Source organism: Spermophilus citellus (genome assembly GCF_964194105.1).
Source record: "Spermophilus citellus genome assembly, chromosome: 16".
In the NCBI taxonomy this organism is placed as follows: Eukaryota; Metazoa; Chordata; class Mammalia; order Rodentia; family Sciuridae; genus Spermophilus; species Spermophilus citellus.
In genome coordinates this window covers 769,506-790,142 of record NC_138196.1, presented here as the reverse complement: position 1 = coordinate 790,142, position 20,637 = coordinate 769,506, and the positions used below count along the sequence as shown (strand labels likewise).

Below are 20,637 nucleotides of genomic sequence, written 5' to 3'. Positions count from 1 at the left end.
CAGAAGAGCCACCTGAGGAGGGTGAAAGGAAGCTGGCAGGAAGCAGAGATCAATAGAGAGCATAAACCCACCCAGTCTATCCAGGTCACAGGACTGATTTGAAGTCACTGAGAATACAAAAATTTTGCTAAATCAGGGAATTTGGTGTTCAAGTGGGCCAATCCTGGACTGTGCACAGTGACAGGACCCTCTAGCTGGACACCGAGCCCTGATTTGGGGGCTTTCAAGCAATGCAGAGGACTCCGGCTCACCTGCCCCATGGCTGGGAACTTCATTTTATTCCAAGTGCCATTTCATTTTGCTAATAAAGTGTTTATGTTCAGCTTTCATCAGAATTAGGATTCATTTAGTTCAAGTGCTTTGTAATTAATCTCTTATGTTAATTAAACATTTTATACATTAATACATCCCACAAATGTGCTGGGGATTGAATTCAGGGCCTTGTACATTCCAGGCAAGCACTCTACCCACTGAGCTATATCCCCATCCCATTATTTGTATTCTTGATGACTGGCATTCTATTTGGAGTGAGATGAACTCTCAGTGTAGTTTTGATGTACATTTCCCTGATTGCTAAAGAGATTGAACATTTTTATATATTTGTTGGCCATTTGCCTTTCTTCTTTTGAGAAATATTTACTTAGGTCATTTGTCCATTTATTGATTGGGGTTTTTTTTGGTGTTAATTTTTTGTGTTCATTATATATTCTGGCTATTAATCCTTTGTCAGAAGAGTAGCTAGCAAAGATAATAGGTTTCAGATCTAAAGACATAGAGGTTATTATGTTAAGTATCTATCAATTCTTATTTTTTTTGAATGTTTTTTTTATCAACAAGAAGAAATGTAAATTCAGAAAGAAGGTACAGGGAAAAAGGACACAATTACAAACCTGGACCTAATAAAATATGCTTATGTATTAAATCTAAGAATCTTTTTGAATAAGAATAATAACACTTTGGTTTGTATTGCAAAAGGGTAATATTAAAATTATTAACAAAAACTATGGGACATGAGGTCAGAGTTAAAGAGGCTTAGGATTCTCATCAGGTTAAGAGGAGCATACAAGTAAAAAATAATTTTTTTATAGCTGTGCACGAAAGGACAACACTAAAAGTTCAGAAGCATAATATGTAAATTCTGAAACTAACAGAGAGGGAGGAGGGAACATAGAACAGGTGGTTATTCTATCAGAAGATAGAAAAATAACGTGGCTGCATAACCAATGTGATACTGCAATCTGTACATGTGGAAAAATAAGAATTCATACCCCATTTGAATAAAATGTATGATAGGTCAAGATCATTGTAATGTTTTGAGCAACTAATAAATTTTTTAAAAAAATCAATAAATAAAGTTAAGAATAGTACATAAAAACAAGTAATGAACTTAAATAAAACCAACAATGTTTGTAATCCTAATAAATATAAATAAATTAAACAATAAAATGGAGAGATTCATGAGTTAGATTTTTTTTAAAAAAATTCAGTTGAATGTTATTTCAAGATTCACAATAAACATAAGGACAAAGGAAAGGCTAACTATTAAGGCCCTGTGTGTTAGACTGGATTACTACTGGTCCCAATTTTTCATTCCCCTCTGATTCACACTCTTGCCATAGCCTCTTCCTGAGTAGTGTAGATTCTTGCTTCTTGGCTTTGGACTTAGTCATGGGACTTCCTTTGGCTAGAAATGACAGTGTGCCAGTTTTGAGCATCCCCACGTGTTTTCCATTGTCCTCTTGCTGCTTTGCCTTTGCCATGAGCACTTCTCTTATAAAGTTGCTGTCGCAGTAGCACCAACACCAGAATACACCCTTGTAGAAGAGAGAGATTCGCCCCCCAACCCGCAGGCCAGCAGCAAGAAGCAGAGCTGTCCGGCCCAGCCCAGCTTAGATCAGCAGAGCCCAGCTGATCAGTGTTCTGTGAATCAATCTTTTATTTTAGTCTCTATGTGCTTACTTGGCATGATAGGGAGATGTAAGGCCTATAATCTCCTGCCTACCATTTTGAACCCCGGTTTTGTACAAGGTGCTTTTGTATTTTCATACCCTGCCAGCTCAGCAGCCCTCGGGAATGCTACAATCTGCAGGATGGCCTCCAGTTCTCCATATCCTCCTTTAGGTTTTAATCCCTTTGATGCTATTTAAATCACAGTGGCTTATCTGCATTTATTTTTTGTCAGATTGGCCTAGAATGTTGTGGGTGCTGTCCAATACTTGAAACAGTGTTTTCTGGCTCATTGGTTGCAGGGAAGCACTTGGGAGTAGTGATCTTTTCAACTTTTAAAAATTAACATAAGGAAGAAATCCACCATCTCCTTTCCTCTGCTGAGTTTACCTTTAGCTCCTAATATGAGTGGCTCCTATTTATTATTTAATCAATATTGTACCTCTTTTTCTTTTTTTTTGGCATGCTAGAGATTAAACCCAGGATGCTTTATCACTGAGGTTCATCCCCAGCCCTTTTTATTTTTCATTCTGAGACACGGTTTCACTAAGTTGCTGAGGCTGGCCCCAAACTTGCCATCTTTTTGCCTGAGCCGCCTCAGTCAGTGGGATTACAGGCATGCACCACTGTGCCTGGTGCCTCTGTTGTATTCTTAACAACATCTTCCTTGTAGTTTTGAGAGCTTTTTTGGGACACCTATCCTCCACCTATTTATAAGTTGTCTATGGTCCCCATTTGGCTCCTTCAATTTTTGGAAAGCTATGTTTTTCCTGTAATAACATCTTTGCTTCTGATAGATAATAGTGATATAACAAGAAGGCTGTGCTATGGCTTCCAGAGAAAGTCACAAAAGTTAGATGAGCTTCTCTCAGGCATGAGATATAGCGCCATTGGTTGTGAGCTCAATGTTAATTGATAATTTGGTACATTCAGCAATAGGAGAGGAGATTTGCTGATTGGTGTGTGAGTGTGCTTCAGAAAGTGCTTAAGTAACATCTACCATGTGTGGTGAAGCTGTGGAAAAGATGGAAAAGAGACCAAACTCAGGAATTCATGAGGTGACAACTGACTAAAAAGCAAATCACCAAACAAAGCCTAATGGACAGCATTGTTATGAGACTGAAAGCCAAAGACATTTACACATTATCCAAGGTCAAGAAAAGTATTAAACCCTTCTCACCTAATGTTGTATTATTAAAAAAATAGATATCATTAATTTTTAAGAAATATTAACTTTCAGTATCTTCAAAGACAAACACATGTAAAATAGGTAATGTGTTGATCTGTTGATGATACTGCTATGACCAGAGGTACACAGGAACAGATCCCTGTGTTTCTTTTAGGTAACATGTCACTGTCCCCTACAAGCCAGTGCTTGTGGTGGCTGAAAAACATGACCACAAGGAATAACAAGACTTGCTGGGTGTAATGACGCATGCCTGTAATCTCAGCCACTCAGAAGGCTGAAACAGGAGGATCGCAAGTTCAAAGCCAGCCTCGGTGGCAAAAAGCGCCCATGGATGCCATCCCCAGTACCACTAACAAAAACAAAGTCACAAGATGGTATAGAATACAGGAAAGAGTGAGCAGTTCATTTTGGCATTTTGACTAGAATAGATTCTGCAATCTGCATTTGGGGTAAAATTGGGGGTTCATAACCCACTTCCATCTAATGTATGAAATATGATATGTCAAGAGCTTTGTAATGTTGTGAATAACCAATAAACAAAAACTAAAAAAAAGAAGAATAGGGGAGAGAGAGAAAAAGAGAGAGGAGTATCACCATAAGTTAGAACCAAATCATGGAGGCTTTGAAAGCCAAAATATGAAGCCAAACAATGGGAGTACATGAGTCTGGGTTTTGTTACTATAAAGAAATTGAGGACTGGGGTTGTGGCTCAGCCATAGAGCGTTTGCCTAGCATGTGCAAGACCTTGGGTTCGATCCTCAGCACCACATAAAAATAATTAAGTAGAATAAAGGTATTGTGTCCAACTACAACTAAAAAATAAATATTAAAAAAAGAAAGGTTTGAGCCTCCATCCATCACTGGATTGCTTTGTAAGAGTGTAAGTGTGTGACTACCTCCTCAGATAAGGACACTTGATGCTCAGCTAAGAGGTCCAAAATTCCCCATTTCCTGATTGCTTTGCTGTTTTTACTTGTTTTCATTTAATCCTCACCATGGGACTTAGTTTTCATCTGGTGGGGAGTTGCCCCAAGGCCTTACCTTGGTTGAACTTATTTTAAATTTCCTGTCTTCCCTGAACGTGGCTTTCTATATCCCCACCCCAGCTTTACATCACCTGCCATTTTGATTAGCACAGCTTATGGAAATAACTCAGATCACCTTGAGATACCTAAGAAGATTAGAAAAGAGGGAAGAAGGAAGGGTGGGAAAAGAAGCAGAGAATGTCTCCTGTCTCTTAGATCCTGGTGACTGGTTCCCTGGTGACAGCATTGTCTATCCCCAAGAACTCAGTAGGGATCTACTGTCAGGCACCTTTGCTGCCCAAAGCAACTTCTCATTGATCTACTTCTGGGGATCTTGGAAAAGATGCTTTGAAAGTCTCCTCCCGGGTTGGGAGTGTAGCTCAGTGGTAAAACTCTTGCTTAGCATGCAGGAGGCCCTGAGTTCAATCCCCAGTACCATCAAATTAAAAAGAAAAAAGGTCTCCATGCCCACACTTGAGGACTTAGTAACCTATAGCTCAAAATAGCCTCATAATATGCAGGTCCTCTTTCAAAAATTGTTAAGAATCCCAAATGGTGGTAGCAAAGCAGTAAACCAACCCCCATCTGACTACATGGATTGCACACCCATACAGTGGGTCACAGTTCTGAAATAACCTCTCTCCATGCCCTGTGAAGGATCCCAGTCTCTGTCTTCCCATCACTCTGCCCACAGTGGAACATTTTATGAACCACAGTTTAAGGCTTTGAAGCAGCTTCTCTTTGTATATAAAAGAATTAAGTATTATTTTTACCTTTCTTTTTTACCTTTCTTTAATAACTTTTGAGCTAATTTTTTTTGTTCTACCTCTTCAATGACAACCCTGCTAAACAGTTTAACCTCAAAACTCACATGAATTCTTGAGACCTGAAGATGGCTATTGAGAAAATTACCCAGAGAGGAGGGCTTTATAATGTAGGTATGTGACCCCACTTCAGATAATTCTATCTTGTTGCCATGGTTCTCTTTCTATGTGGTTGTCTTCTAACATTCTATATTAAAGGAGGAAAAAAAAAGAATTCATCAAGAAATGACTCATGTAACATCTGTGTCTTTTCTAAAGTATTATAATGAGTTCAGGTGGCAAGAATTGTCAAAACATGTGTGTCATCTAGTTCCAGCTTGCTTGGTTCCTCGGGATGCCAACATTCTTCAGGACAAGCAGGACTGCTATTGTGACTATTTCCTGGTTGGACTCCAAGTTGCCAAGATTGAACATTAAATCCCACCACCAATTCCATCAGAAAGCAGTTCAGTGCTCCTTGGGAGTCTTGTTCCAATCAGCTACTGTTGCAGCAACGACTTTGCAAACAGAGTCTTGTCCTCTATTTCAAGATGAATCTTTTGTGATGTTTGAGCTTTTGGAGGGGAAAACAGAAGTTCAAGATGTAATCCTCACTGGAGCAGGTTCAGAAACTCCATTTTATCATTTCACCCAGAGGTGACAGGGCATTAGGAAACAACAGTTTCACATTTTCACACTAACCGTGCTCAGACTGTCAAAGAACCCATGCCAATGTGTAATTAATGTATACATGTTAGCCTGATTTTGGGGGACACAAGGGGGGATGATTATATGCTTCTCAGGGAACCTGTTCATACCATCAAAATCCAAAGGACTGGAGATGTGGGCCACATTTGCTTGGCATGGAGAATCTACGTGCAGGGTGTAGAACTATCTTATCCTTGAGGGAGTTACAATAAATCTGATTAATTATTTTCTTCCCCCAACCCTGAGAGAACATTTTGTAGCCATCAAACATAAGAATCAAGTAAATGCAGAGCCTGTCACTTTTGAACAATGTTAAATAAACACTGACCAAGCTGCTGTTCTCCATGCCCCAAATTTCAAAGCATGTTCATTACAAACATGATAAAGTTGATTTCTGACTTGTTCTCCACTTAATCCTTCCATGAGCAAAATTTTACTGGAGAAAAACTTCAGAAGACAACTAACTTCCCTGAGGAGATCAGAAAGGTGTTTCAACCTAATCAGTATAACTTTTTCAGTGTAGCACAGGTTTGAATTCTGCCTCTGGTTCAGAGTTTAGGTTCAGAGGACAGAATCCAACCAGCTGGTTCAGGTATAAAGTGATTTATTTCAGAGCATTAAACATTATGAGAATTATAGAAAGGACTGAAGAATCAGAATTTGGGAGCTTCTTTTGGAAACGGGGCTTCCAAAGGAGCTGCTACCTCTTCCAAGATCTAGAAACAACTTTCTGAATTCTGCCACCATAACCAATTCAGGAACCTGCTTCAGCAGGAAGCCTACAATTAGGAGGCTTCTTCTACAGCTGCCACTCCAGAACCAAGTCCTCCCTGACCCATTCTTACCCACAAAAGGGCTATTCTGCACCCTCTCTTCTAACACCATCAAAGCTAGCAACCAACACAAACATGTCTGTCAAAGGTGCTCCAAGAGAAGTCAAATACTCTACAGATTCTCATCAGCATAAACTTCTGAAAGAAAAGTACAGCCCCTGCCTGCTGTCATCTTCTAAATCTCATGTAAATACATCAATTTGTGAAAGTAAAAGAAAGCTGAAAATCTAGATGCAAGAGGGTATGGACATTGTAGTTTTCAGACATCCAGCATCTGGTTTGAAGACCCACTACAAGCCCCGCACAGTGGTGTATGCCTGTAATCCATCAGCTCTGGAGGCTGAGGCAGGAGGATTGCAAGTTCAAAGCCAGCCTCAGCAATTTAGCAAAGCCCTAAGCAATTCAGTGAGAACCTGTCTCTAAATAAAATATTTTTTTTTAAAATGGCTCATGATATGACTCATTGGTTAAGTGCCCCTGAGTTCAATCCCTAGTACCAGAAGAAGAAGAAGAGGAGGAGGAGGAGGAGGAGGAGGAGGAGGAGGAGGAGGAGGAGGAGGAGGAAAGGAAGGAAGGAAGGAAGGAAGGAAGGAAGGAAGGAAGGAAGGAATCAACAACAACAATAAAAATCCACTGCAAGGTAGGTGGAATGTGCATCAAGCACTGGTTCACTGTGGGCTCAACTAGACTCAAGATTAGGTGGGGTCAAAGTGATCTTTTGGCTCCCTTATGGTGCCTAATATTGAGCCAGAAAGGACTACTGGAAGCTTTGGGACTTGATGGAAATTATCCCTTGGCCATGGAAGCAGTTTTCAGCAGCCAATGTTTTTCCTCAGCAACCAGGTTCAGTGCAGACAGTTCACAGGGGTTCACTAAGACACTTCTCCAGGACTTTAGATGTGACCATTTGATACTTTCATTTGACAGGTAATATTATACTGCCCAAACCAGAGAAGCATTTAGTATAATAATATTTACTTAAAGAAGGTGGTTGTTAGCTGTTATTAGGGACTCATTTGAGAATCTCCAAAAAGAATATGTATGGCCTTGCTACCCAGATAGTACTCATACACAAGATCCTGTGTATAATTTCAGAGGATGCATGGGTATACATACACATCTCTCTCACACACACATACACACACACACTGGTTCCACACAACCCAGCAAGGGAGCCTTGTCATCCCAATTTGCCCAGGGGAACTTGGGCTTTTAACACTGAGACTGGGAAATTGCTGGAAAAGTAGGATACTTTGTCATCTAGTTGACTCTGAAAATGTCCTGAGACCCTTCACATGGGAGAAAGGCATCTCAAGGTTTCACAAAGCCTCATGATTGTTGCACTCAACTGAAGCAGATCATTGGCCTGGAAGTCTAGACCCAGAGACCATTAGGGACCACCCAGGGCCACACAGCCAGTGGTTGGCACAGACAGGGCTAGAACACAGTCTCTCAGTTCCTGGTATAGCTCTTCCCTGGACAGCCAAACTTGGGCCCCTGGCTTGGAACTGGCGGAAAGACCACTAACCACAGAATACAGCCCTGCAGGCCCAGCAGCTCCCAGGATTTAGGAAGCCCAGAGAAGGCTACTGTCACTCCAGTTCAACTCCCCTCATCCTGTGCTGTAGGACACAATGTGAGGCCGCTTAGAGACTTAGAGTGAGTCTGGTACCCAAGCAAATAAGAGTCCCTTTATTTCTATGAAAGTCTTTCCCTGCTACTTGCTGGTCCCTATAACTTTTTTCAAGGCAATTAGAAATTAAAGGCTTAAAATGAAACTAAGGAAGTGATGTGACAGCTGCATTGTGAATGTGCCCCAGTGCCACTAAACTGTACACTCACAAATGCCGCTGAATTGTACACCTAAAACTAAAGTGGTTCAAAAAATAGAACAGTCAAACTGGGAGGGAATGATTGTGTTTTTCTGGACCTTTTTGTGCTGCTGTGATCTGTTTCTGAATTTACCACTGGCATAATCCCTTCAAGCATGAGTCTTTTTCTTCTAGGCTGGGCCATCTCCTTTGTGAACAAGACCTTCTTTTCCAAAGCCAATGGAAACAGAGGTGGTGCTCCCAATGTGGCCGTAGTGATGGTGGATGGTTGGCCCACAGACAAAGTGGAGGAGGCTTCAAGGCTTGCAAGAGAATCAGGAATCAACATTTTCTTCATCACTGTAGAAGCTGCTGCAGAAAATGAGAAGCAGTACGTGATGGAGCCTAACTTTGCCAACAAGGTTTGTAATTGCCAGAGACTCACCCACAGTCAAGCTCCCCTGTACTCTGAAAAGCTGAAATTCCAGGAAGATTGTTTTCTTGGGCTTTCAAAAGTGTATGAATCTCACATCTAGGTAGTGGTGTCTCCAATGAAGGAACCTCAAATTACTCTCTCAAAGAAAAGTCTCACCCACCCAAGGCCAGCAGCTTGGGAACAGAAGGCAGGAGCAGTGTTCCAAAGGTCTCATGTGGAGGCTCTTCCTTGCTCCTCCCACAGCATCAGGGACCTCGACCAGGCAGTCCAGGAAGGCTTCATATAAACACATGAGCATGCACATGTATGTATATACACACACACACACAAATGCACTTTCACACAAACATGCTACAAATTAATCAATCTGATAAACAAGAGAAGGGAGGTGTTGCGGCATTTCAGGCAGGTCATGTTTCCAATGCTACTTCTGGGTTCTGCTGAGATGTCTGGCTGGACGTGAGGCAGGACAGATGGGATAGTTGGCCTCCTGTTCCAGTCTACTAAACCACCTTTGGTGTTTTCCAGTGGCTGTCCACGTAAACCTTCCTTCAAAGGCAAAGCTTCAACTGAAGGACAGAAGGAGAGAAGAAAGGATGGATGGAGGGAGGAACAGAGCCAGCAAGCTTGGACAGCTTGTCTTTTATTTTTTATTTTTTATTTATTTTTTTTTTGTACTGGGGTTTGATTCTAGGGGTGCTCTACCAGTGAGCTACATCCTCAAGTCTATTTATTTATTTATTTATTTATTTATATTTGAGACAGAATCTTGCTAAGTTGCAGAAGCTGGCCTTGAACTTGGGATCCCTGCCTCTGTCTCCTGAGTTGCTGAAATCTCAGGCCTGTGCCATCACGCCTGGCAAATCTTGTCCGTGATGCTCCTCCAACTTTATTATTATATGTTTTTGGAGCTAATAAGGCCGGACCTCCTGCAGCATAGCAGGCTGCTGACTTCTTCTTGTTCCATGAAATCCTCTTCATTGGCTTCCTGGCCCTGTGCAGCTGTTATTTCACTTGCTCTTTTCTTTTCTTCCATTATGTACCCTGAACATGGACCTTTTCAGGACTTAGATCCTGTTCATCCATCTTCCCTCACAATCTTCTCCTCCTCCAGTCTCCCCAGGGCCACAGCTTCAGTCCTCACCTCTTGAGCTGTACAGTCTTCTCTGTCCAGATGAAAGACTCTCTCCCAGCACCTACATACTATGGATTGAGCCCTAGGGTGCTCTACCACTGAGCTACATCCCAGCCCTTTTTATTTTTAGACAGTCTCTTGCTGTTGCCCCTGCCTCAGACTCCAAAGTCATTGTGATTGTAGGCATGTGCCATCACACCTGGTGACCTTTCCCTTCTTGGAAGCCCTGTCAGAACCTGAAGTCCTACATGCAGCAAGCCAAGTTCATCATCATCTTTCCCACCCAAACTGTCTCCTTCTCGGGACTCTGCATGAACAGGCCCAACCATCCCAGAATTCCTCATCAGCTCCCAAACTGCATCCCTTTTCTCTCTGTTCTTTCTCTTGCCCAGTGACATCTCCCCACTTCAAGTCAGTATTTAACATCTTACCTGCCTTTCTCCTGGGTCTCCTGTGTAGAGATTTAACAGTGAAGCCCAACTCATGCTTGTAAAGAGTTCTTCCAACTTTGGGGCTCTTGCTCCAAACCCTTCACTGTTTCTCTTTGTTCTTGAGGCCTTCTAAAGCATGGTCCCAACCCTGCTTCTGGCCCTGCTGCTGTGACACCACACAGGCCCTGTGCTCAGGCCAATGGCCACCTGTCCCTGGCTAGCACCACCACTCTCTGCTGCTGGAATCTCACACAGGCTGTCTGATAGGGATACTGCCTCTCCATCCAGAAGATCAGCTTCCTACCAGCACTCAACCTCTTGTGCCGCCTCGTCCATAGAAAGTTTTGTAACCTGCTTTAGGTTTTCACAAATCAAAGAAAACATGTATTTTTCCTGGAATGTTTAAGCCATTACTAGTTTCAAAATAATTTTTTAATTATACAGATTCATCCGTAGTCATGAGGTCAGACATGCTCTGTGACCCATAAAGGAAGGGACAGGAAGAAGGAACACTAGCCCTGTCACTTCCAGGAACACACCAGCAAGTTTGCTCAATGTTTATTTGTAGCTGACTTGAATTTTTTCTGGAACAAGCTTAGGCACAAGTAAATAAATATTTGTTTGCCTATTGGCAAGGTTGTCTGGAAGGCAGAGCTTGGGTTTTGAAGGCAGACAGCTAGGCAATCTAGTTTGGGGAATTCAGGCATGTCCCCTTGTAGTGGCCCTCAGTTTGTTCTCTAACAATGGGGGGGCCATTGTTCCCCTTGTAGGGTGAGGTGAGGATTGAATGAGAGAATCTCTCCAAAAGCACCTAGTACGACCCTGACCCATGTGACTACTCAGCAACTCTGGGGCCCCTTCCCAGTGGGTGCAGCCTGCTCTGGAAACATTCCTCAGTCACTTCTTAGGTGTGCTCTGTTTTCCCCAGGATAACAAAAGCTTTCTTTAATTTTCTCATGCATTGGTGCCCACCAATGCCAGTCATGGCTGGCTGCCAGTACAAATGAATTGAGCTGAAGAGGCATAAATCTGAAGCAGAAATCAGTGACTTACATCTCCCTGTGAGTTTGCCTAGCACAAGGGCTTCCCACTGAGGCATTGTTATCTGTGGAGACAGGAGTGATTTCAGAGATTACTGGAGAGGTCTTTGTCTCAGCAAGTGCCTACATAGGGGAACAGAAAGGGAAAGAGCCATCAACAAGGACCAGCACAGTAAACAGGAGTCTGTTTGCTTCTTCACCCACCTGGAGGCCCAAGGTAAGGGTGCCAGGTTGGGGGACTTGACTGCTGACCTGGTGAGTGTCCCTCCCCTCTGTCCTCCAGGCTGTGTGCAGAACCAATGGTTCAACGTGCAGAGTTGGTTGGGCTTCTCCAAGACCATGCAGCCCCTGGTGAAGCGGGTCTGTGACACCGACCGCCTGGCCTGCAGCAAGACCTGCTTAAATTCAGCCGACATTGGCTTTGTCATTGACGGCTCCAGCAGTGTGGGGACAGGCAACTTCCGCACAGTCCTGCAGTTTGTGGCCAACATCAGCAAGGAGTTTGAGATTTCAGACTCAGACACACGTATCAGGCCGTGCAGTACCCTACGAGCAGCAGCTGGAGTTTGGGTTTGACAAGTACAGCACCAAGCCTGACATCCTCAACGCCATCAAGAGGGTGGGGTACTGGAGTGGTGGCACCAGCACTGGCGCCTCCATCCACTCTGCCCTGGAGAAGCTCTTCAAGAAGTCCAAGCCCAACAAGAGGAAGCTGATGATCCTCATCACCGAAGGCAGGTCCTATGATGACGTGTGGATACCAGCCATGGCCGCCCATCAGAAAGGTAGGGGGAATCTGGCTCAGCCAGCTGCTGAGGCTCCTCTCTAGGGCAGGGAGAGGCTGTCCTTGGAGGGCAAGGAAGGCTCTGCTTTTCTGTGCGTTGGTTTTGTCTGTGACTCTCAAAAATGTTCAAAGCCATTAGAGGAGCAAATATTGCAGGTGTCTGAGTAGCAAAGAGGGAAGGATGAAGGGCAGCCAGAGACTCCCCCAGTGTCTTTGAAAACAGGGAGCCTTTCCTTGACCTCCTACATCCTGACGCTTTTCCCACCAGGGCTTGAGACACTAAAAGGGAATTCCATTTTTCCCTTTCTATGAAAGAAAAACAAATCCCTAGCTGTGTTGAAGACACCAATTTGTCCTTAATACCTTTTAAAGACTAATAATATTCTTTAAGGAAGTCGTACTATGTTTGTAAATTAGATATTGAGGGTTTGGGGGGAAAACCCTAAGAAATTTTGATTCAGAATATTTAAAAGTGATATTTCCATATAAAAATTTCTAAGTTGTCGAGAGAAGGCTCAAAAACACACAAAAAAATGAGGGCTGAGGATGTAGCTCAAGTGATAGTGTGCTCGCATGGGGCACTGGGTTCGATCCTCAGCACTACATACAAAAAATTAAATAAAGATATTGTGTCCACCTAAAATTAAGAAATAATTATTTAAAAGAACACAAAAAATGAACAAAGTACTTAAGTGTTTAGAAAATAAATCACATTCATGAATTAATTAATATATATATGTATATATATGTGTGTATATATATATATATATTTGAGAAAAATATATATATATATTCTCAAAAGTGCCATAAAATAGCATGAAAATATAATAGCCTGAAGAAACCCAAAATGATAATAATAATAGTAATATTAAATGGGCTGGGGTTGCAACTCAGTGGTAGAGCGCTTGCCTAACAAGTATGAGGCATTGGGTTTGATCCTTAGCTCCACATAAAAATAAATAAATAAAAGGTATTGTAGCCATCTACAACTAAAAAAAAGAAAAATAGTAACAATAACAATGATAAAACTGAATAAAGTAGTCAGTGGAACTGGAGACCTCTAAGTGCTAGGGTACAAAACTCACACAATGCAGTGGTCAATTATTTTTCCCTTTTCTGTGCATACTTTTAATATGGGTTATTTTTTCAGGATTTTTTTGTATTCTTGAGAGCTGCTTTAAATCCTTCCTAAGACAATTCTTAATGAATGGGTGGTGCTGACTTCCAGAAACCAAAGTATCTAGACAATGCATTCAGGCAAAGTCTTCTCAGGGACTTGCCTTTTGCAGAGTCTGTGGGGCACCTTAACAATGGTGAGATGGTGATGTTCTTTGTGCCAGTTGTCACAAATTCCCTTGGTCTCACATCAGCAGAGTTGGTTCAAGGGCCATAAACTACCCGCTCCAAATCCCAGAGTGAGTGGCACATGGGCCAGCTCTTGGCTCATCAGCCCAGGGCTTTTTCTAGCACATCTGTCCAAGCTCACGTTCAGTCCCACCCTCACTTATTTCTCTAGGAACCTTCTTTGGGCCTCACCCAGGAAGTGAGGGAATGAGAAGACTGTTGGAAATGGGAGCTCTCAGGGGATCGTATTCTGAGAAGCTTTAAAGAACTGGGACCAATAGATACAAATTACATGGAGGCGGGTTCCTGCTCAGCCAAACACTGTGATTCATCTAAAAATGCAATGAGCATTGTGTTCCTAGGATAATCCAAGTCCAGAGTTAACAACCATCTGTCAGAATTGACAGTAGAAGGTTCTGTGCAAGGGTGGTCTCAAGGATCTGAAACGTTGCATACTGTTCTCTAGTCTTTATCGGGGGATATTCTTTCTTTCTTTCTTTGAGCAGAAACATGGGCTTGCTCAGTCTAAGCTCGGTTCCCATGGCCACTTGACCAGCATTTTAAAACCCAAGGCTAACTTCCCCTAATTGAGACAATATTCAGAGAAAAGAAGCTGGAGAGGTGAGAAAAGGGACTGGCAGCTCATATGCAGCATGATGGATAACTGAAAGCATATTAGACCAGAGCTATGTGAAGCATTGATAGCTCCTAATAAGCAGGACTGTACACCTAGAAGATGAGATGAGCCACTGGCAGAAAGGGGGCTGCAGGGCAGGTGCCTGGGCAGGAAGACCACCTCAGGTTCTGCCCTCTGTTTCCTGGCCATCCTTTGCATCCACCCTGGTTAACCTGAAGGTGGTATAGGAATAGGAATTTCTAGAGTAAGGTCAAGTACCTGATATCCAACTGCCCCAAACCAAATCAAGAACTATCACAGCAGGCAGTCTCTCCATTTTCCCCACTAAAGATTGTTACCTCCTCTCTGAAGTGGATGCTCAAAAGTATTTCTTGAATGAATGGATGAATGAATGGCCATACCTGGTCTTAATTCTAGAACCTAGAGTTCCATGGGAGTTTTTTTCTTTTGCTTGACATATTTCTGATTTGGGATTGGGTTGTGCTGACAGGGCAGCAAAAAGGCAAAGATTCATCAACAACACTTTTTCTTAGGGGCATCTGTTTCATCTGATCTTTGTCCCCATAGGAGTGATCACCTGTGCAATAGGGGTTGCATGGACTGCACAGGACGAGCTGGAGGTCATTGCCACTCACCCTGCCAGTGACCACTCCTTCTTTGTGGATGAGTTTGACAACCTGTACAAATCCAACCCCAGGATCATCCAGAACATTTGTACAGAGTTCAATGCAAAGCAGCGGAACTGAATTCAGAGCAGCAAAGCATAGCAAATGCTGCCTTACTGACTGGCTCTTTGGACCATCCCTGTGCTTTCTGGGGAACCCACAGGGTGGGCGAGTCTTGGGGAGGGCTTGGGCAAACAAGATGCATTTCTATTCTTTGCTATTGCAGTTCTCATATGTCAAAATTTGGCACTGGAAATATGATCATCGACTTATAGATTGAATCAAAATGATAAGTCATTTTTAGGGTGCTGAGGATTTACATTTTGACAGTTGTTTTCAAAATCCATGTTCAGAAGAGAGTGCAGCACTTATAATAGGCTTAAGTGGAGCTTTTGTGAGAATTTTTTATTTTTATTTCTCATTAGAACTCTGTAACCCTCAACAAGTTTCATTTTGTCATGACAGTGTAGGAGTTGCTTAATTAAATGTTTAAAAGGATCACGTGCACTCTTTCTCACTGTGTCACGTGTCATGGGGTGGGAGTTCTGTGATGTGGGCCACCCTCCACTCTTCCAGCCCAAGGTAACAACATACCCACTGGTATGGAGAACATGGTAGGGTCCCTGTTGTTCCTATTGTCTGAATCACTGAATGCCTGCATCATGCTGCTTTTGGAACACTGGCCCTTAAGGAACAAGTAGATCTTGCTTGAAAGTGGTGCTCCCCAAATCCTGATTCTCAGGTTCCATCTTAATACCAGTGAAATCTGAGTCTCTGGGAAGAACTGGAATCCAAAACAAGTATTGACATGTTTTAAGAGCTCCCCAGTGATGCTTAGAGGTTGCTAGGATTGAGAACCACTGCACTACCTCAGAGCGATCAGTGTTACAGTCATTTCCTACAAGTTTCCATGCCTCTTGTCCTAAGGGATCCATCTAGTTTAGCATTTGTCCTGGATTTTTCAATGATAGCTAGGTTTCTTATTTAATTATTTATTTGTACCAGGGATTAAACCCAGGGGCACTCAACCATTGAGCAATATCCCCAGCCTATTTTGTATTTTATTTACAGACAGAGTCACTGAATTGCTTAGTGCCTCGATTTTGCTGAGGCTGGCTTTGAACTCAAGATCCTCCTGCCTCAGCCTCCGGAGCTGCTGGTTATTATAGGCATGCTCCACCACAGAAGGCTGAGAGCTAGATGTTATTATTGATGTTTTTGCATTACAATAAGCTGGGAGAAATCTGGTTCAACTTTCCTTTTTACTTCCATGTTCTGCCAAGAACATATCTGTCAAGATGTGAGATACATGTATAATGGGGAGACATTCAAAAGAATCCTAAAAAGGGCTCACTAAGTGTCTGGGTATATGTGATGTCTAAAACTCCACTAGACTTGATTTTTCTCAGGAATTAGGGTCTTTGGAAAAAAACCTTTTTTGTTGTTTGTTTGTTTTTTGCTAAGGTTCAATGTTTGCTTGGGGTATTGGAGACTGAACCCAGGAATCTTTTACCACTAAGTCACATCCCTAGCCCTTTTTATTTTTAAATCACTTAGTTTCCAAAGTTTAAATCACTTAGCTTAAATCACTTAGTTGCCAGAGCTGTCCTGGAACTTAGTGATCCTCCTTCCTCAGCCTCCCAAGTCACTGGGATTACAGGTAGGTGTGTGCCACCATGCCTGCAAGTGTCAAAGTTTTGCAATAAGGCTCTGCTAAAAATTTCTGGCCAAAATGACAAGGTCCAGATATTTCTTGTTTTCTTGGGCTTTTTAATTCTTTTGAACAGCACCTTCATAAGATAACTTTCCCGGCAGCCGCCTCAAGGGCCTGTGTGGGTTTAAAGAAATCTTCTTGTGTCCAAGGATGTTTCAGCCTCAAGGAAGAATTTCCAAAGAACAATGTTGTTTTCTAGTCAAAATACTAAAAGAAGAGCTCCCCTTAGATTACAGTATATAAATATAGTAAACAGGAAATACAGCTGAAAGCATGATATTGTAAGGGTCCGGCGAAGCGTCGGAGAAAGAGACCACACGAGACTAGCTTCATGCAATGGCAAGGGGGATTTATTAGGGATCCGTTCCAGCACGCTGGGGCTCCGTGCTCACTCAAGAAGGGAGAGCAGCCCAGAGCCCAGAGCAGAGGTCAAGCAGAGCTTAAGTACACTTTTTGGAGAGGGCAGGGGGCTTTGCATGCATGAGAACAAATCATCATGAGGCGCGGGAAAATTGAACAACAACTCTGATACATGATTAGTCCATTCATTGGCGGGAACAGTCTGGGCAGGGGTTATTGGTCATTCCTAAGCAGGCTTCACATTTAAACTGATTGGTTTTGGAGCCTAGATGCTTACGTGCTGTGCTACTCAGAGCCCTTAGCTATTGAACAACCAGGGGACCAGAAGAAATATTTACTGGGCAGTTCAGGTATTGTCCTAACAGCTACAGAGATTACAGGTTCCGGGGGTAGCAGAGGAGTTGTAACAATGCCTTGTCTTTTACTTTTTAGCCCAGGCCTCGCCATTTAGAGACTTTACAATGCCCGGTCTTTTACACTTTAACTCAGACTTTTGCAGCTTAGAAACAGCTTAGAAATTTTACCTTTACAATATCAATTGCTTTGGGAAAAGGTATTTATTCAACCAATGCCTTTGAGGAATTCATAGCCTGGCAAGAAACCACATGAAGAATTAAAGTCATATCATTGTCATGGGCTTATACACCAAATGCATGACGGGCAACTGCAATCGACCTCATAAGAAATAAAATTGTAGTTTTGAAGTAAGTATTTGCCACAGGTTGGGCACTGTTCTAAGGCTTCACACGTGCTAACTCACCCCTATGATTTGCTGAGAAACTCTTCTTATTCACATTAATCTAGGCTGCTAGTTGGGTTTTCTCTAGCACATAAGCATTGCCTTTAGCCCCCTCTCTTAAAGATAGTTACATCACATGGCAACATCAAAATTCACCTTCAAAATTACCTAGAAGACTAATTAAAACACAGATTGGGCTCCACCCTCACAGTTTCTGATTTAGTAGATCTGGAGGGGGCAGAAGAATCTGCATTTTTAGCAAGTACCTATGTGATGTTCTAATCTGAGACCACATTTGAAGAGCTACTGACTTACATCATCTGTGATACAGGTAGAAGGCCAAAATACAGCAACTAGGCCACTCAAAAGCAAGGACCCAGAACCACAACTCTTTACTCCATGAAAGTATGGATTCTTACATAAGCCCACAAGCTGACAGACAAGTATATATACTGTCATTTTGAATCTCTTCCAAATTTCTTATTAATGGCTGTGTTTTTAGGAATCTCCTGATAAGGAAATAAAAACTACCAACATATTTCAGTTCAATCACATGTTTGAGAATACCTAATACCCACTACAGCCCAAAGTGTTATAAATAAGAATTTAGGAAAGACAAAATCAAGTTCCTACTCATAACACATGTCCAGTCTAGTTAGGGTACATGACCAGTCCACAAGAAAAGCTAAGATAAGATAGTACAGTCTTCTAATAAATGATAATTCAAATGATAGTCAAATATTCATATTCATTCAACTCACAATATTAATCGAGCACCTACTCTGTACCAGGCACAGTTACTGGATTAAAAGACTAACAATAGAAATAAAACAGTATTCACAGTCCAGTAGATGTAACATGTCATATACACCATGAGTACAAATAACATGTGATAGATGTACTTACAATAGAAACAGTTACAGTCAAAAGCAGTGAATATAAAAACAAACACAAATAAAATACAATGGGACATCTATTTAATTTTGGAGACAAATATAGAATTGTTGCTCTTTTCAAAAACTTTTGACCTGGTATTTATTCTGTAACTAGCATAAAAAAATTCCTGTACTATTTACATTTATTTGTCTATCATTCCTTTTCTTTCTTTTTTTTTAAGAGAGAGTGAGAGAGGGGAGAGAGAGAGAGAGAGAGAGAGAGAGAGAGAGAGAGAGAGAATTTTTAATATTTATTTTTTAGTTCTCGGCGGACACAATATCTTTGTTGGTATGTGGTGCTGAGGATCGAACCCAGGCCGCACGCATGCCAGGCGAGCGTGCTACCGCTTGAGCCACATCCCCAGCCCTCTATCATTCCTTTTCAAAAAAGATTAGGAAGTTTTTAGATGACATATTACCTCTGAAATGCTATAGGAAAGAGTGGTGCATTCTTTCACAAAGCCATCTCCAAATGTCTGATAACAAATACTGGTTTTTCCATACAGAAAACCCTCAACTACCCAAACCACTAAATTAATTATATCCAAATCATTGCCTTATTTCAGTATATAAGTAACCACCCAGCAGTAGGTTTCTTCAATCTCATAAAGGTTCACTTGGGTTCCCAACCAATCAGTTACCATAGCACATTTTACTCTCTTAAATATTAAATATTTACAAATGTTCCTGATGTTTGCTCAAGGGGCTAGAAAAGTCACTGAAAAAAACACCAGATGCATATGGTATACATATCTACACACACACAGATACAGGCACACAAAGAAGTGTGAGAAAAGAAGATATCGATCAAGGGAAGAATTCTACAAACATATTCAGTATATCAGACTATGACACTCATGGTTACCCATGCAGAAGATACTTTGTGAAGGCAATGGAGAGGCTAAAGCCTAATTCAAAGACTAAAAATACTTGAGTTTAGCCTAATGTTTTTAATTTACATCTCAGAGTTCAAAGGCAATTACTAAAAAGTGTTATTTTTTTGGTATAGTTCGAGAAGGGGAATAGCTGGGTCAAATGGTGGTTCCATTCCCAGCTTTCCAAGGAATCTCCATACTGCCCTCCAAATTGACTGCACCAATTTGCAGTCCCACCAGCAATGTACAAGTGTAACTAAGAGCATACTACAGGGACACAGCTACATCAATGTTCATAGCGGCACAATTCACAATAGCTAGATTGTGGAACCAACCTTGATGCCCTTCAACAGATGAATGGATTAAAAAATGTGGCATTTATACATAATGGAATATTACTCAGCACTAAAAAATAACAAAATCATGGCATTTGCAGGAAAATGGATGGCATTAGAGCAGATTATGCTAAGCAAAGTTAGACAATCCCTAAAAAACAAATGCCGAATGTCTTCTCTGATATAAGGGAGGTGACTCAAAACAGTGTAGGGAGGAAGAGCATGAGAATACGATTACCATGAAACAAGGAAAAGAGGTGGGAGGGAATGGGAGGGAGAAGGGAAATTGCACGGAAGATGGAAGGAGACCTTCATGGTTACACAAAATACATATACAAAGGTGTGAGGGGGAAGGGAAGAAAAAAAAGAGAAATAAGTGTCACAGTAGAATGGGTAGAGAGAGGTGATGGGAGGGGAGGAGTGGGGAGGGGGTGGATAGGGAGGGCAGCAGAATACAACTGACACTAGGATTGCTGTATGTATACACATGGATGTATAACCAATGTACTCCTGCAATTTGTACACGTGGAAAAATGAGAATTCATACCCTATTTGAATCAAATGTATGATATGTCAAGATCATTGTATTGTCTTGAGCAACTAATAAAAAAATGTTATTTTTTAAAACCCTGAGTTTCTTTTGTTAAATATTTTTTTTAGTTGTAGTTAGACACATTATCTTTATTTTATTTATTTATCTTTATGTATTGCTGAGGACCAAACCCAGTGCTTGCACATGCTAGGCAAGCACTGTACCAGTGGGCCACAACCCCAGCCCACAAAGTTTCTTCGTAAAGAATGTTTTCCTCATCACCACCAAAGAAAGCCAAACTGTTAATAACAATATTGGAAGAAGGGAAAATGTAAAGTCTAAGAAAATGATAGCTCTTT

The 20,637-nt window shown here is 41.7% G+C and overlaps 1 pseudogene across 1 annotated transcript; it reads left to right on the top strand.

The window, feature by feature from the left end:
• Positions 1-4,981: 4,981 nt before the first annotated feature.
• Positions 4,982-14,869, top strand: LOC308635047 (vitrin-like; annotated as a pseudogene). The gene is made up of 4 exons: positions 4,982-5,099; positions 8,512-8,742; positions 11,642-12,143; positions 14,691-14,869. The product of its transcript is annotated as a vitrin-like (transcript).
• Positions 14,870-20,637: the final 5,768 nt, after the last annotated feature.